Source organism: Podarcis gaigeae (assembly GCF_964106915.1).
Source record: "Podarcis gaigeae genome assembly, chromosome: 17".
NCBI lineage: Eukaryota > Metazoa > Chordata > Lepidosauria > Squamata > Lacertidae > Podarcis > Podarcis gaigeae.
In genome coordinates, this window is record NC_139694.1 from 6,836,245 (window position 1) to 6,855,268 (window position 19,024).

A 19,024-nucleotide genomic window follows, 5' to 3' on the forward strand; every position below is an offset into this window, starting at 1 on the left:
CCATGAAATCTCTCACCACTCAGAGATTAGGGTGCATACCTTGGAAGTTGAACGGAATCCGTTCCAGAAGTCCGTTCAATTTCCAAAACATTCAGAAACCAAAGTGTGGCTTCTGACTGGCTGCGGAAGCCGTGGAAGCCCCATCGGACGTTTGGCTTCCAAAAATAGTTCGCAAACCAGAACACTCACTTCCGGGTTTGCGTCATTCGGGAGCCAAAACATTTGAGAACTAAGGTGCTGGGAAACCAAGGTACGACTGTATTAGGTTTTGCTTGTCTCCACTGACTGGGAAAAGCCATACAACCTGCCCAATGCCGTACTGCAAAGCTGAATCATTCCACCAATGCCCCAACAACAGATCAACAGTCCCACATAACTGAGATCTTGAGGTGCTACAAGTAGAGAACAGCTGTACATGACTCCACCTGCCACCTGCAGAAATTGCCTGTAAGGCCCGCAACACCAGTGACATTGCTATCCTGTTCCACTTTGCAGAGCCGACATTTAATTTGTTCCCCTCAAAATACTTCCGTTGTTCTCAAATATGACCAGGCCCTTCTTCAAATATTTGAAAGTGTGCTGGATATTTCACATCTGTATTTGACATCCGGTGCATTCGATTCTTTCAATATTTGAAATCTGACTGCCATTTGAAGGCAAGCTTGTAATGATATGCAGCCGCGCCGACGGTTTAGGATGAAATTTACAGCCTGGCGAGAATTGGAAAGGAAAACAAATCAGGTGAAGCCAATAAATCCAAAGCACCCAGCTTTCCAAACTGAAGGTGAAACAGACGGTTCGAGATGTGAACAAATTTGAAATTTAGTGTTCAAATGGGGAACGGCAAATGGTGGGAGTCTAGTAAATATTGAATCTTAGCAAATATTTCGGCTAGATTTTCAACCCTTTTCTGGAATATACTGCAATTGTGGGCGTGGTTTTGGGGGGGGGGGTTGCCCCTTTTCACTGCAGAAGCACCTGGAGCTGGTATTTTCAACACCTTTTCCTCTGTATTTTCAACACCTTTTCCTCTGTGTTGGACCTCCGTGTAGTTTTTTTTTTTACAGGCAAAGCCCTCTGCTTATGAGTAGCTAGACCAAGGCTCACCAACGTCAATGGTCTGGTAGGAACATTGGGAATTTTGCAAGTGTACGATGGGACACCACCCCCTCTGGGTGCATTTTTCTCCCCTTCCCTAGGTACCATATTTTTCACTCTATAGGATGCACTTTTCCCCCTCCAAAAATTAAGGGGAAATGTGTGTGTGTCCTATAGAGCGAATGCAGGCTGCGCAGCTAAGCCCAAAGCCAGAACAGGGAGACGGAGTGCTGCGCAGCGCTCCATCTCACTCTTCTAGCTTGGGGTTAGCTGCGCAAAGCCTCTCCAAGGCAGTGGGGTGCCTTCACCCCGCTGCCCTGCAGAGGCTACAAAGGCTGTTTCCGCAGCCAGAACAGCGAGACGGAGCGCTGCGGGGCTGCCCTGTGGAGGCTACAAAGGTGGGGGGGAAGGCTGCAACGCTTCCCCCCACTGCCAGCCCCACAAGCGCCGCCTTCCCGCTGCTCCCTGACCTTGTCTTTGGGGCTGGCAGTGGGGGAAAGCAGCGCTCCCCCCCGCCAGCCCCAAAGAGCAGGTCGAAAGGAACCCAAAGCCTCCGGAGCCCAGTGGCAGGCTATGGGTGAACGCACCTTGAACGCACAGAATGCACCTTGTTTTAGAGGGGGAGAACAAGAAAAAAATCCCCCCCTCCTATGGTCCGGTGCGTCCTATAGAGCGAAAAATATGGTAAGTCCCCCCCCCCCCATTATACTCAGACAGAATGCACATGCGCAGCCATGCAGGTACATGCACACCTTCTTGTTGCTGTTGTTTTTCCAAGGGAACAGGATAAAAGTTGGATCCAGGAGAATTAGACTGGATCCTGTGTTGAATTTGCACAGCTCTGTGGTAGACCAAACACTCTGCATGCAAAGGAACCCAGGTTCAATCCCTGATATCTCCAGGAAAACGCCTGCCTGGAACCCTGGAGTGTTACTGCTGGTTAGTGTCAACAAGACCGGGCTAGATGAACCAAGTTTGAGGCAGTGCCCTAGACATTGCTAACTAGTTTTGGGAAGAGGGCAGAAGGAGTGCAGATCATATGACCCGAAAGAAAACTCAGAATGCCCTAGGCTGGGACAGCATAGCAGTACACCCTCACTTTGTGCAGCGCCGGAAGGAGCGAACATGCTTTATGGCCGGATTCTACCCCAAGAGACACCTGAAAAGGTGGTCACAATCACAGGACTGGCCTGACCATGAGGCTGAGAGAAGCAGCCACCTTGGGTGGCAGAATCCCAATGGGTGGGAACCAGTCCCTGCTGCAACAGCTTAATGAACCCATGTAAATGAGGCTTTCATGGAAGAAGAAGAAGAAGAGTTTGGATTTGATATCCCGCCTTTCACTCCCTTTAAGGAGTCTCAAAGCGGCTAACATTCTCCTTTCCCTTCCTCCCTCACAACAAACACTCTGTGAGGTGAGTGAGGCTGAGAGACTTCAGAGAAGTGTGACTAGCCCAAGGTCACCCAGCAGCTGCATGTGGAGGAGCGGAGACTCGAACCCGGTTCCCCAGATTACAAGACTACCGCTCTTAACCACTACACCACACTGGCTCTCTGGAGCGGAGGGTGGCAGCACCTTCCTATTGCTATAAGAGCCTGTATAGAGCCTGTATAGAGTCCTTAAATGGGTTACCCTGTTAGCAGGAGAAAATAACAAAGGCCAACCAGATTATGTTGTTGTTGTTGTTTAGTCATTTAGTCGTGTCCGACTCTTCGTGACCCCATGGACCAGAGCACGCCAGGCACTTCTGTCTTCCACTGCCTCCCGCAGTTTGGTCAAACTCATGCTGGTAGCTTCGAGAACACTGTCCAAGCATCTCGTCCTCTGTCGTCCACTTCTCCTTGTGCCCTCCATCTTTCCCAACATCAGGGTCTTTTCCAGGGTCTTCTCTTCTCATGAGGTGGCCAAAGTATTGGAGCCTCAGCTTCAGGATCTGTCCTTCCAGTGAGCACTCAGGGCTGATTTCCTTAAGAATGGATAAGAATGGAACCAGAGTATATTGAGAAGCAAAGCGGCTGGTAAGCCTGATCTTTATTAAAGGAACTGTTGCAACAGGGTCCCCACTCACCACACACCAGGAGGAAGAAGAACCCTGAACAATGGTGCAAAAGCCCTTATATAGACTTTTGAAATTGCCCACCTTGTAGCCCAAGACCCCCCCCCACAAAAAAATCACAGAAGGAGGCGGTCTACAGCAGAAATCCTGCCTGCCAGGATACTTGATAGTGGGCACTGATTGCCTTATCTGGGCAGCCTGGCCATTCTTTTGTGATGGTTAATACTTTAGTTCCTGAGTCCAGGTCACAGGCTCACCCTATTGCTACACAAACACACCCTTAAGACAGGATTTGCAAGCAAAAAGACAGTGGGGAGGCTTTCCCCATTTGCCTCCCTTACTGCAGAGGAATATTTGAGATTATAGGGAGAGTCGAAATGGCTTCGGGATTGCTCTCCCATACTATTTCAGACTTATGGTTCCTATATTTGGATATGTGTGCATTTATTAATATTTTTTCTTTATTTGGGACCTTAAAATTCTTATAACACTATTTTTTCTCAGGTGGCGAAACAAGCCAGGCCACCGCTGCTTGGTTGACAGGTGTGATAGGAATTTTGAGGTCTTAGATATATGTTCCATGTTCATAAGTGTGCCAACCAAGCACGTACATAGATCAGCACAGAAAGACCGACCTGAAACCATTTTGATTCCCAAACTGTCCCAAACTGACCAAATGTTTTCTCTGCAAGGTCAAAGGAAAATGGAAAAGCCTCCCCATTGTCTTTTCCTTCACAAATCCTGTCTTAAGGGTATGTCTGTGTTTGAATAGGGTGTGAGCCCGTGACCTGGCCCAGGAACTAAGTATTTATCATTACAAAAGACTGGCCAGGCTCCCCAGGCAATCCAATCAAGTAACCTGCCAGACAGGAGATAAACAACGACAGGAGAAAAACAACATTCAGATTTCTGTTTTAGACCGCCTTTTCTGTAATGTAGGTATGATGTATCTGGGGGGTGGTCTTAGGTTACACGCCTTCTGTGATGTATGTATGATGTTTCTGGGGGTGGTCTTGATCTACAGGGTGGCAATTTCAAAAGTCCATATAAGGCCTTGTGCACCATTTTTCTGGGTTCCTCTTCCTCTCCGGCGGGTGAGGGGAGCACCCTGTTGCAACGGATCAATAAAGATCCAGCTTACTAGCTGCTTTGCTTCTCAATATTCTCTGGTTGGCCTCTGTTATTTTCTCCTACCAATAGGGAACCTACGTAAGGACTCTATATGGGCCCTTGGATTTTTGTTTACGACACCAGCATCTGCCAAACTTTCCCAACCTTCTGTTCTGGCCATGCAGGCTTCCCCTAACTAGCCTCCACATCGTATTTCCTTTCTCTCCCCCCCCCCTTTGCTTTTCTGCCACCCCCACTGAACCCTCTGCCTGCTTCATGTGTCCTACTTTGGGACAATGCAGCTGCGGCTGTAACTATGGCGCCATTTTGGATGGTTGCACAGGCAAATGCCATTGTGTAAACAGTACCTGGCCTGATCGGTATGCAAGGCTTGCTGTTGGTGTCAGGCATTTCTCCCAGAAGCCGGCGAAGGTGAAGGCTCCGGCCCGGCCGGGACGTAGGCAAGCTGCACACGCTTGTTTTTACGATGCTTTCCCAGCAAGAATATTGAAAGTGATGTTTTAATGGAACAATCAATCTGAAATAAATTAGTACTACAAACTAATAAAAGCTTTTATTGCTCTCCTCACCGAGATGTACTGAAAGCTCCGTGCCGTTGGGAGGCTGAGGTGGGGAGGGCTGCTTGACTGCGCTCATGCTGAGTGACTCATTCATAACTCCCGCTCGGGCAGAACAAGAGGGGGGCATTTCACAAATAGCTCCACTCCTTGTGAAATGTTGCCTGCACACACACATACACACGCATCTCAGCCATGGTGTGAAGTATTTGGGGAGAGAGGCTGAAGCTGAGGGAGGGTGCCTAAGCTAAACATATCCTCCAACATTTCTCTGATGAAAATAAAGGTAAAGGTACCCCTGACCTTTAGGTCCAGTCGTGGCCAACTCTGGGGTTGCGGCGCCCATCTCGCTCTATAGGCCGAGGGAGCAGGCATTTGTCCACAGACAGCTTCTGGGTCATGTGGCCAGCATGACTAAGCCACTTCTGGCGAACCAGAGCAGCACACGGAAACGCCGTTTACCTTCCCACCAGAGCGGTACCTATTTATCTACTTGCACTTTGACGTGCTTTTGAACTGCTAGGTTGGCAGGAGTTGGGACTGAACAACGGGAGCTCACCCCATCGCGGGGATTCGAACCGCTAACCTTCTGATCAGCAAGCCCTAGGCTCTGTGGTTTAGACCACAGTGCCGCCCACGTCCCTCTCTTATGAAAATAGGGACGTCCTATTCCAGAATAAGAATAATTATATTATTTATACCCACTGGGTTGCCTCAGTCATTCTGGGCATCTTCCAACATATATAAAAACATAATAAACATTTAAAAACTTCTCTATACAGGGCTGCCTTCGGGTCTCTTCTAAAGGTTGTATTTACTTATCTCCTTGGCTCAGGGGTCACATAACTCCATACCCTCCAAGGTTTCTCCGATGAAAATAGAAACGCCTTAGGAAAAGTGGGACATTCCAGGATGATGATGATGATGATAATGATAATGTTGTTGTTGTTGTTTAGTCATTTAGTCATGTCCGACTCTTCGTGACCCCATGGGCCAGAGCACACCTGGCACTCCTGTCTTCTACTGCCTCCTGCAGATGATGATGATGATGATGATGATGATAATTGTACCCCGCCCATCTGGCTGGATTTCCCCAGCCGCTCTGGGCAGCTCCCAACAGAATATTAAAAACACAAAAAAACATCAAACATTAAAAACTTCCCTAAACAGGGCTGCCTTCAGATGTCTTCTAAAAGTCAGATAGTTGTTTACTTCCTTGACATCTGAAGGAAGGGTGTTCCATAGGGCGGGCACCACTACCGAAAAGGCCCTCTGCCTGGTTCCCTGTAACTTGGCTTCTCGCAGTGAGGGAACCTCCAGAAGGCCCTCGGTGCTGGACCTCACTGTCTGGGTTGAACAATGGGGGTGGAGACGCGCCTTCAGGTATACTGGACCAAGGCCGTTTAGGGCTTTAAAGGTCAGTACCAACACTTTGAATTGTGCTCAGAAACGTACTGGGAGCCAATGTAGATCTTTCAGGACCGGGGTTATATGGTCTCGGCGGCCACTCCCAGTCACCAGTCTAGCTGCCTCATTCTGGATTAATTGTAGTTTATGGGTCACCTTCAAAGGTAGCCCCACATAAGAATAAGAATAATTTTATTATTTATACCCACTGGGTTGCCCCAGCCACTCTGGGTGGCTTCCAACATATATGGAAACATAATAGACATCAAACATTAAAAGACTTCCCTATACAAGGCTGCCTTCAGATGTCCTCTAAAGGTTGTATGGTTACTTATCTCCTTGGCCTGGACGTCACATACCCTCCAATGTTTCTCTGGTGAAAATAAGGACGCCTTAGGAAAGGTGGGACATTCTGCAATCAAATAAGAATCTGGGGTGACTTCTGTATATCTGGGACAGCCCCTGGAAAACAGGAACAAATTGACTAAAGGGACCCCGACCACTAGGTCCAGTCGCGGACGACTCTGGGGTTGTGGCCAGCATGACCAAGCCACTTCTGGTGAACCAGAGCAGCACACGGAAACGCCGTTTACCTTCCCACTGGAGTGTACCTATTTATCTACTTGCACTTTGACGTGCTTTCAAACTCCTAGGTTGGCAGGAGCAGGGACCGAGCAACGGGAGCTCACTCTGTCAAAGGGATTCGAACTGCCAACTTTCTGATCAGCAAGTCCTAGGCTCTGTGGTTTAACCCACAGCGCCACCCGTGTCCCATCCCTGCCAGCATGCTTGTAGCAATGGGCAGGTTAGGTGGCATAGCTCAAACAAAGCATTACCACTTCAGTGAGAACTAGGCCTTTAGTGAGAACTTGAGGGAGGATGGCTGGTTTTAGACATGGTCTTCTTGGTTTCTGTGTAGTCTACTAGAAATTTTGGCAGTTCATTACCACCAGCTGCAGCCTTTTCAATTTAAGCTATAAATCTGAAAAGACATTTTAATGGTGAATGTTTATATTTACAAGCTTGGTCCCTATCATTACAAGATTTTAACCCTGCCTGCAGTGCCAATTAATTTTCCCGTCCTTTTTTTACTGCATCAGCTTCTGCTTTTAATTTTTTTAAAAAACAATCACCGTATTTTTCGCTCTATAAGACGCACCAGACCACAAGACGCACCTAGTTTTTGGAGGAGGAAAACAAGAAAAAAAATATTCTGAATCTCAGAAGCCAGAACAGCAAGAGGGATCGCTGCGCAGTGAAAGCAGCAATCCCTCTTGCTGTTCTGGCTTCTGGGATAGCTGCGCAGCCTGCATTCGCTCCATAAGACGCACACACATTTCCCCTTACTTTTTAGGAGGGAAAAAATGAGTCTTATAGAGCAAAAAATACGGTATTCCTTTTTGCAGCATCCAGCATGCACAAGACCTTTCCAAACAGCCGAGGAACAATGAAATACGACTCCTAGTGCATATATGCATACAAAGTTTGATTCAAATCTCTTTCTTTAATGGCAGAACTCTGTCTGGGGTGGGATCCCGCGTAACTATCAAACAGTTGCAAGTAGAGGAAGGTGCGATGTGCAGCTGAACTCAGATGCTTAACCCTTCCTCCACCTGCTGCTCCCCCCCCCAGCAACCCCCCCCAGTGGCATACGGTGAAATGTTTTGTAGGAGAACATTTATGGCCAGAGGTGCCAGCTTGCAAGGGCGAATGTGGGGGCGCCAACATCCTGACATCCTGGCATTGCGCCTCCCTTCCTAAGCCGGCAGAAGTTTCCTTCTCAGGACAGCAATACCTCAGGGACTGCCTCTTTGCTTTTTTTTTTTTAAATTGCCTTTATTTATTTAAAATATCATATATATATATAACAAATAGTTACACAAAATTAAACACAAAAATATAATAAACAGAAGATAAAGAAAATAAAAAATAAAATAAAAAGCAAAAAAGAGTTAACAGGAAATGAATATTGGTTATAACATCCTGAAAGAAACTTCCAGTCGTTCTCGTTGTACTTTTTCTATTGTCTTAATTTTATTGCACAGTTTGTTTTATGACTTTTCCTGTATATTCATCTAGTATATTTATTCCTTTTGTTTATTATATACAAGTATCATTCAGTTCTGCTGGGATAACATCATTATTAGAATATAATCTTATATATTCTTTGAATAGTCTCCATTCTCTGAAATTTTTTTGGTTTGGGGCTCCTCTGACTTTTCAGGTCAGCTTTGCTAATTGGAAGTACTCTAGCATGAGTGATTGCTAATCTATTATTGTAGATGTTGTTTCACATTTCCAACTTCTGGCTATCAGTATTCTTGACCGCCTCTTTCCATATGAACCTACCTGGACCCTGAGATCATCTTCTGAGGCCCTCCTTCATCTGCCTCCTCCTTGAGAGGTCCGGAGGGTGGCAACACAATCAAAGAAGAATGGCAACTTAAGTTGATGGAATATGCAGAACTTGCAGACTTAACATATAGAATAAGAGAACAAGAAGAACATACATTTAAAGAAGACTGGAAAGCATTAAAATAAATTCAACAGTGTAAATAAGTTTTGATGGATGCAATAGTGGAATACTGAATGGTATAGTTTTTGTAAAATATGCAGGGATTTGTTATATGTAAAATGAACCATGGACAGAGAAGAAGGGAAGTCACTGATATCTTATTGATGTCAAATGAGAAAATTTAATAAAAATTATATATAAAAGAAAAGTTGTTTTGGCGATTTCTGCCTGCACACTGCAGTATTCCTGACATATGACAACCCTATTTATATCATGTGCATTCTTTGTGTTGATTGCCAAATTCCACATTCCTGCCATGGTTGTGTCCACAACGGCATAATAAGCAGATGCAAACACCGCAGAATCTTCAGCAGTCTAATTGGGTGTGGGATTTCTCTGCCTTTTTACAAAATCCAATAATGAAAATGAAATCTCTGGGCTTCTGCGTCTGTCTACCTTGACTGCATGCTGATTGCATTTCCAGAATGATGTCATTGGGAGAAACGCACACCACTTTCCTAATCTCAGCTGCAGCATCTGAGGGGCCTTCGAAACTTTCCATCTTCCAAAGTCACCATTATTCCCAGCAGCATCCATCGGCTGCAGCACCGACATATCCTCGGCGATATAACAAAAGATATATGACCACTTAGAAGAAGGGTTTACACAAGAAGACGGATTTCTATTGCTCCCCAAACATCCAGCATCATCTGTTACCGTAGGTGACCTTATACATCGTCCGCATGTGTGGCTCCTCTTAGTCTCGACGATGAATCATACTTCCCTCGGAAGAGGAATGAAGCTGTATGGGAATGAGAATAGCTTTGCTGGCCTTCCGTAGCGTAAGCGCTTTCCCTTAGAGCTCTGTTTACCACGTCAGAAAAGATCCAAGAGCTGGCTTGTTCATTTTGTTGTTTAGTCGTTTAGTCGTGTCTGACTCTTCGTGACCCCATGGACCAGAGCACACCAGGCACTCCTGTCTTCCACTGCTTCCCGCAGTTTGGTCAAACTCAGGCTGGTAGCTTCGAGAATACTGTCCAACCATCTCGTCCTCTGTCGTCCCCTTCTTGTGCCCTCCATCTTTCCCAACATCAGGGTCTTTTCCAGGGAGTCTTCTCTTCTCATGAGGTGGCCAAAGTATTGGAGCCTCAGCTTCAGGATCTGTCCTTCCAGTGAGCACTCAGGGCTGATTTCCTTAAGAATGGATGTGTTTGATCTTCTTGCAGTCCACAGGACTCTCAAGAGTCTCCTCCAGCACCAGAATTCAAAAGCATCAATTCTTCGGCGATCAGCCTTCTTGATGGTCCAGCTCTCACTTCCATACATTACTACTGGGAAAACCATAGCTTTAACTATACGGACCTTTGTTGGCACGGCCTGTTCATAGAGGCTAAGAATATTGTTGCAATCGTTGTTAGACTTTTCTTGCAGAGCCTTGTGCTGGGGAGATAGAAAGGAGAGGATTTGAAATTTGGGTAGGAAACTGCAGACATCGAGCACCCATTGGATCTAGCCAGGACCCCAACATTTATTGCCAATGATTCCTCCAGGTACTCTGCCTCTCCTATGGCATATCTAGCTAAACCTGAAGTCCCGGCTGTCCTTGAAGGCTGATGTAGGAAGATTGCTTATGTGGAGAGGCAATGCCCCTGTGACTCTGGACAAACAGAAACAACAGAGCACATGCTTCTCCAGTGTCTTTGGTATAGAGACAGTCGTACTAGCCTCCTCTTACCATCACAAAACAAATGAAATACCATGAAAATCCCTGAAATGAGAAGTAATCGACATGAAATATTATCTCTCTTGCCCTGACCTAGCCACTGTGATCCACGCGACGGTCACCTCCAGACTGGATTATTGTAACTTGCTCTACATGGGGCTGCCCTTGAGACTGACCCAGAAACTCCAGCGGGTGCAGAATGCCGTGGCGAGACTCCTTACGAGGTCTTCGCCGCGAGATCACATTCACCCGGTGCTATACCAGCTGCACTGGCTCCCGGTGGAGTACAGGATAAGGTTTAAGGTGCTGGTTTTAACCTTCAAAGCCCTATACGGCCTAGGACCCTCGTACCTACGGGACTGCCTCTCCTGGTATGCCCCACAGAGGAACTTACGGTCTTCAAATAAAAACATCTTGAAGGTCCCAGGCCACAGAGAGGTTAGGCTGGCCTCAACTAGAGCCAGGGCTTTTTCGGCTGCGGCTCCAACCTGGTGGAACGCTCTGTCACAAGAGACTAGGGCCCTGCAGGACTTGACATCTTTCCGCAGGGCCTGCAAGACAGAGCTGTTCCACCAGGGCTTTGGTCAGGGCGCAGCCTGACTCCCTCCTTGGCAATCTTTACAAAACTTTAGTTTATGGTTGCCATCAATTTTGATTTTAATTAATTTTTATAATTTTTTTTTATAATGTTGCACTGTTTTAGTGTTGTAAGCCGCCCTGAGCCCGGTTTCAGCCGGGGAGGGCGGGATATAAATAAAATTTATTATTATTATTATTATCTTGTGGAAATAAACTAAATAATAAAAATCAAAAAGCTTAAGGAAAAAAATTAGAAAAACCTAAAATAGAACAAAGCCTTAACGAGATGCCGGCTACAAACCTCATTTCACTGAACTATTCAGTTTCTTCAGAAGGAAATAGAAAAATCATAAACTTTAAATGACCAAAATTAAAAAAAAGGGGGGGTGGAACACCCAAAAATTCTGAAGTATTATATTCCTAGCTCGACCTAGGTAAAGCAAAACACAGTAATAAAGGATTGAGGACTCAAAAGTACAGTTTCTAATACCGAATTTACAAAAAAGGTTTGAAAACCTAAATGGCAAGTTTTAAACAAAGCCCAACTTGAAGAAAGTAAAGCACAGGAATTAAGGGTTGAAGACTCAACTGTGAAAATTCTAGTGCTGCTTTTACAAAAAGGTTAAGAGTCTTTAACATCAGCAGTAACATCTAGACCATGGGAGCGTGTCAGATTAAGTTTGTTTAAAATCTAAAACAGCTTATCTTGTATTCCTTTCTTTGAATTTGTGCCATTTAGGTTCTTAAACCTTTTTGTAAAAGCAGCTCTTTCTGAGCACTCCCTCCATGTCTTTGGGGAAGGTGGGAGTGAATGCTGTCCAGAGACTGTGAATCTGTCCATGGGAGAGTTAGGGTAAAACCAACGTCTTTGTGACATCAGCCATCACTACACCAATCTGCACCCTAATCTCTTTTTGTCCCATGCCTTAAGTGCGCTGGTTGCTGGATATGCAGAGTTTTCTGAGCAGAGGGTGGGTATTGGCCACATTACTGTTGATGTCACAAAGCCATGAGTGTTGGGTCAGGTGTTTGTGACAGAGGAAGCAGCAAAAGTGATGGAGACAGCAGCTGTACAACAGACCTCAATGGGCAGGGTATGAGGATGCAACCGTAAGCGTCAGAATTGGCAGAAAGAGGGGGCAATTGGGTGGCTGAGAAAGATGGTGCTTTGGCGAAGTGCAGGACCAGCCCCAGGTATGAAGAGGCTGGAGTTTAGTGGTCCATTGGTGGCCCCTGGAAGGCTCACCTGATGATGGGGGCAGTAGGCAGCAGCACTCAGAGCAGTGCCTCAAATGATGTCAGGAGCATTGTGGGAAATTAAAATGGCTGCTAAAATCAGGCTGTCAGACAAAAACAAGTTATTTTAAGGTGGGGGGATGGTGGCCAGGGACCATTATCAGCAATGGGGTCTGCTGGGATGCTGTCAAGCTTCGGGGAATCAGCTTTCTCCCCTCGTGGCAGTAGATAAGAATATCAAAGAAAGGAACGTCTTACCAATCTTTAATAATCACAGTGAGAGAACAAAGAACCAATCTCCTAGAAATGGCGGTGCTCCCAATTAAGGGTCACTCCCCCTCTCCGTCCCTATTAATCTAAGTCACTCCTACGTCTTGTAAACTGAGCTTGTATCCTCTGTTCTTTCTGTTCTGACACTTTCTGAGCACTCTATGTCTTTGGGGAAGGGTGGGGTGAATGCTGTCCAGAGACTGTGAATCTGTTAACCCTCTCTCTCCCAGTGTTTCTTCTCCTAGCTGTTCCCCATTCCGTATTTCCCAGCTTCTGCCTTCTGAACGATGTCCCTCTGCAAACCACTGTTCCAAATCTATACTGTCCTGCTGCTCCTGGGAAGATTCAGGATCAGGAGCAGGGGGAGGAGATGGCTCCCACCATTCTTCCTCAGCGCAGCCCTCCTCAGCACGGTCCCTGACACACGATCACAGACTAGGACTTGTCAGGAGAAGCAACAGAAGCTGCAAATCTAAAACTGAGCAGAGAAAAACAGAGTGTGGGAAAGTGTGGGAGGTTTCCAAATTATTTTGGGGAGGCAGAGGAGAGTTCAGATGAGTGAAATGTCGCCACAACTCTAATCAAAGAAAGATGTTCAGAGCTTTCTGGGAATGCTAAATTACCTGGGGAAATTAACTTATCCACAAACGCAACATCTCTAAGGAAACCTTTGGAATATAAAAATGAACGATGCCAGGATGAGCAAGGGGAGAAATCATGAATTACTGTCAAACAACAATGTACAAGAGCTGTTATTAGTTTTCTGCTCCAGATAGGCCCATCAAAACTTCAACTGATGTGTCACCGTCTAGGCCGGGAACAGTATGTCTACAGAAACATGATGCCTTCTGCCAGTGGGGTATTCATCTAAATCAATTACTGACACAGAAACAAGATACACATATTGAGAAAGAGTAGATGGGAATCTTGTTTACTTGTGAATGCTTTCATCAACATATATCTAAGGCCAGACTTTCAGGTTGAAACAGACCACAAGCCCTTTATAGCATTGTTCAGAAAACCCCTGAATGACTATACCTTAAGGACTCAAAAGAAAATCAAACTGCACAAAAGTATTATTTGGCTGTAAGCAATACATCCAGTAAATTTATGTTTGCCGCTGATGTCTTTTGCAGAACTATAAATCTTACTTTGAAGGCAAAAGGGAGGGGGGCTTATTTTGAGGGACAGAATTATTAGATTTGTCAAAGCACACCTAGAAGGAAATAAAAGAATAAAACAAATCAAGGTGGAAGCAGAGGAACAGAAAACAAAGCAACAGAAAAAGGCTCATTGAGAATGGAAAATGATTGGCCATTCAGGAGTAGCCAGAAAGACCAAGATGCCGTGTCAGAGACCACATTTGCTTTGTTGGGGAAAATTTTCATATTACCCAAGCTGGCATGCATGTACCCAGTCTGTACATGTAAGCTTTCCCTAACAGGGCATGTTATAATAGATAGATAGATGATAGACAGATATAGATAGATAGATAGATAGATAGATAGATAGATAGATAGCCCTATACCCACAGGTCTCTGTCTCTCCCTCGGCTGAAATGGTTATTTGTTACCCTTCTTCTTTTTTTAAAAAAATCATTTTTATTTGATTTTACAAATGTAAATTTATTGCGATTACCAAAGGTAAAGGGACCCCTGACAGTCAGGTCCAGTCGCGGATGACTCTGGGGTTGTGGAGCTCATCTTGCTTTACTGGCCGAGGGAACCGGCGTACAGGTTCTGGGTCATGTGGCCAGCATGACTAAGCCACTTCTGGTGAACCAGAGCAGCACACAGAAATGCTGTTTCCCTTCCCGCCGGAGCGGTACCTATTTATCTACTTGCACTTTGACGTGCTTTCAAACTGCTAGGTTGGCAGGAGCTGGGACCGAACAACAGGAGCTCACCCCGTGGCGGGGATTCGAACCGCCGACCTTCTGTTCAGCAATACCAAGTACATATCCATAAAAAGAGATTCCTCTGAATCTCGAGACTTCCCCCCATCCCCTCCATGGGTCCTATTGTCAACATTTCCAACTGCGTTTCCAACATTTCCAACTGCATATTATTTCATAGACTATATTTTGTATCTATCCATATTGTCCATAATATTTGTTATATTACAAGTGAAGTTAAAATCTTGCTAATGTTTTCATCTGCTTACAGTGGTCTCCTAAATAAATAAAAATTCTTTCTTAAAGCTTTTGTCTTCTTGGTTTCTGAGTTTTCCGGTCAGTTTTGCCATTTTGGTGTGGTCTAGGGACTCTTTCTTCTTTCCATCTCTGGGCTAGTAACAACCGTGCTGCTGTTGTCGCATACATAAAGAGTCTTTTTTGCTCCTTTGGGATGTCGGTACCCACAGGTCTCAGGGCAGTTCACAGGATAAAATCACAATATCCACCACTGGCATGTAACAGCCCTCCTAGAAGGTTACACAAGAGGGAATAAGGTCCTCAGACTGAAAAAATATTTCCTACTTTTGGTTTCTTGGACAGGTGGAAATGATATATATGGGTGAGGTGAACTTAACCGTCCCCATCCTTACATACCACATTCAATTACCCTCCCTTTTCCCCCAGGTGAGTTCTGATATCAGATGAGAACCAGACTGAGAGAAAATTGTCTGAAGAGATAGGGATGTAAGGCAAAGGACCAAAAACCAGTGGTCAAGAACCAATATGGCTGCCTCACCCATGTCTGCTTTGGCCCTCAGGGAAGAAGCACCCGTGTAGAATTACTCCAGAACCTCCTTTCGACTTCATAACACCGGTTACTGGCAGGCATGGAACTGCAAGTTCCTTTCACTTGCCGTAAGAGAAGGAAACGATAGGTGCAATTTCACCAATAGATATAAAGTGTATATAGTAAAGTGTATATAGTCTTTAGCAGAAGGATGGTTGGATAAATATGTCAAGTAGAATTATATTACTGTTAAGAATTACTTCCAGGACATTTCAGCTCATACCTCAAGCCTTCATCAGCTGAGGTAAAATGAGTTGAAATGTTCTGGAAGTAATTGCTAGCAGCGCTGAAGAGATAAGAGTATAACTTCACCTGACAGGGCTAATCTCAGCGGACACCTCCATTTGCCAGCCTTTAATCCTTCCTCAGATGAAAGGAGAGAAGACATCTATGGTCCCAGGCAGGAGTGCAGCTGATAGAGAAGGCTTCTGGCTCTCCCGAAACATCCTGAGGGAAAGTCTGGCCCAGATTTTGGATGTCTTTGTCAGTCTTGTCAAAAGAAGAAGAAGAAGAAATTGCTTTCAGAACAGTTATGACATGCCACCCTGAACATGTTGAGATTTGTAGACTGGAAGAATTGGGACCGCCAGATTGTTTCCAGGAGGCATGTTCTTTTGTCACTACACTCGAAGGCAGGGAACAGAGAAGCCCTCAACTAGAAAGAATTGCCTTCCTCTCATGGGGCATGGGCAACTTCCCTTGAGATGAGCATAGATGCACCAGAGTTTCTGCTTCTAAAACCTGCACTGCTGCCCCGGGCATGCTTCTTTAGGGGTGTCACAGCTCCAAGGTTGTGGAATTTCCTCCTGTGCAACAACCTATACATTTGGCTGGCTGCACCCCTGGCTGCAGGGGTGTCAACTTGAATAAAATATTGGGGGGCAGGTAGGTCCCACCCTGCATTTGAATCCCATTTGAATGGCAATACCCATAAACTTTTTTTTGGGGGGGCTATTTTCATATTTTTTTCTTTTCATTTCATTTCATTTCATTCTTAAAGAAATCAGCCCTGAGTGGTCACTGGAAGGACAGATCCTGAAGCTGAGGCTCCAATACTTTGGCCACCTCGTGTGAAGAGAAGACTCCATGGAAAAGACCCTGATGCTGGGAATGATGGAGGGCACAAGGAGAAGGGGACGACAGAGGACGAGATGGTTGGGCAGTGTTCTTGAAGCTACCAGCATGAGTTTGACCAAACTGCGGGAGGCAGTGGAAGACAGGAGTGCCTGGCGTGCTCTGGTCCATGAGTCACAAAGAGTCATACACGACTAAACAACAACAAATTTTCATCAGATGAATGTTGGAGGGTATGGGATTAGGCCCTCTGGTAGACCTAGATGCCAACTCTGTCCCCATATCTACTCTAGTACAGTCGTTCCTTGGCTCCCAAACGCCTTGGGCGTCGAGCATTTCAGCTCCTGAACGATTGAAAACCGAACTTCCAACAGGTGAAAATTCTACAACTGAAATCAAGTGAAACATGTCCATGGGAAATCACAGACACAGAGAGACAGACAGAGAAGGAGAAGGAGAAGGAGAGAGAGAGAGAGAGAGAGAGAGAGAGATCCATGCTTACTAGGCATTTAAAAAAACCCCACAGAAGAGCTTTATCCCACGCTATTAAAATGCTAACTAAGGTTCTGTGAAAGCAAGGGATAGGTAGCTTGCAAGGCAGACTCTAGCAATGCCAAATACCCATTAAGATTAAGGGCTGCATTAAGATGAAATATGAAAAGTGCACATCAGGTTAATGAAATTATCCAACAGCTACTCTCCATAATGAAACACCCTACCTGCCTCTCATCAATCAAAGGCCACCTTTGTGCACCTCCAAGTCCTGGAAGCAGATTCCTCTCTCTCTAGCCTTATGCATGATGGAGCCGAGGGGAACTACCAAAGAAATATACTGAGGTGGAAACATAGGCCAGACAAACAGAACCAACCAGCAAGCATGATTCAAGCATGGAATGGTAAATGAGGAATCTTCCGCATTAAACAAAAACAAAGGAACAAACTGATAATTCTTCCCAAAGGGCAACTGATAATATACTTTCCTGGGGAATAGTTTGGCTCAGTCTGTCTATGAAGACCAAGCACTTTTCCAAAACTCCACAAGTGTTCAGTGTAACCTACTGAGAAGTATATATGCTAGACACCACAATGAGAACATGTGTTGCCAGATATTCTGATTCTAAGACTTAGACTAGTGACAATTTTATCCACCACCTTCTTTGGCTTCTGAGATTTCACCAGACATTGTCCGAACACTGCTCTGCATATCTTTCTATCTATAAGGGTCATTTTCTGCCATCCTTACCCTTCCCACAAATCAAGAACATTTAAAAGAACAGTTCCACTGCCCTGACAATGACCCTGTAAGGCAAGTTGGTGATGACATGGGTGCTAGCCAATTCACACACCCTGCACAGTCCAGCTAACCACACTGTAAAATTGCAGGATTATTATTATTATTATTATTTTAAAAAAGGTCTCAACAGGAGACTGAAAAAGGCATGTTTGTACTGGACTGTGTCTCCTTCTCTTAAAAATTACATCTGTTTTCACAATTTGGTCAGATCCCCTTTTCGCCTAAGGTCTGAATGCATGATGAAAGACTTAAATAGACCAGTGAAAAAGGAACTCTTCAGACTTAGGAAACTCTGAATTCACAAAGTCAAATGAGACAAGGCTGGGATTTGCTTGAAGCTCTGTGAGTGGGTGCATCTGTCTGCCACCACCATACATGACCGTATATAATGCGATTACATGGCTGCTGGATTAGCCACATAATTGTCCTTTTTGATTTTGCCGCTTTATAATTGTGCTCTTTAACAAGACAGGCTTTCAGAGGAAAGAAAAAGGATTAATCCTTCTCCTCCTTTGGGCTGAGAAAGTAACCTTCAAAATGTGATCCCAAAAGTAAACCATTTCTCGGAATAATTCCTGAATCGGCAGAGAAATAAATGCAAACTACTTGGTGCTTAATTTTGAAAAAGGGAATTCTCATCTATATGGAAACGATGCCTTTTGCGCCTTATCAAATGCTGGAGCAGGAAGCAGAAGGGAAAGGACACAAGAAATTGTCTATATGCGACTGGCAGCAGGATTTCAGGCAGGAGACATTCCTAGTCCTACCTAGAGATGCCAGGATTACAGCTGGGACCTTTTCCGTACCAAACAGATGCTGTAAAACAGAACCACGGACCTTCCCCTCTCTCCGCATGTTCAATGTGACTGTTTTCTTTGTCTTAGCCCCTGCGACTCACAGTTAAAACCACGGCATCCAAACCATGCATATCTCTGGACTGAGCTATGGGAAATAGTTTCCATCAGCTGAGTCCTCATGAGTTCTCTCCTGCAACGGGTCTGTTGCATTTCTCTGTGGTTGGGAGGGGGTGGTTTTCCCTTCTCTGGCAGCCCACCTGGTTTCTATGATGGTGCAGAGGAGGGGCCGGGTGCCCCATCTCTCTTAAGCCAGGCTGCTCACTTGTCTGCTTGGACTTCCATGTGAATTCCTTGTCACTGATGGCTCCCAGGCAAATGCTTAAGCATAAAGGTAAAGGTAGAGGAACCCTGGATGGTTAAGTCCAGTCAAAGGCAACTTAAGGGTTGCGGCGCTCATGTGGCCAGCATGACCTAACCGCTTCTGGTGTAATGGGAGACTGTGACGGAAACCAGAGTGCACAGAAACATTCTTTACCTTCCTGCTA

At 45.3% G+C, this 19,024-nt stretch overlaps 1 long non-coding RNA gene across 2 annotated transcripts in view; it reads left to right on the plus strand.

Moving 5' to 3' along the window:
* The first annotated feature begins 12,106 nt into the window (after positions 1–12,106).
* The window catches only part of LOC310835281, a 28,886-nt gene continuing 21,968 nt past the window's right edge, over positions 12,107–19,024 (plus strand). For both annotated transcript variants that reach the window (XR_014559500.1, XR_014559501.1), the window contains exons 1-2: positions 12,107–12,261; positions 15,152–15,402. This is a non-coding gene — a long non-coding RNA (uncharacterized lncRNA). The remainder of the gene's footprint in view (positions 12,262–15,151; positions 15,403–19,024) is intronic.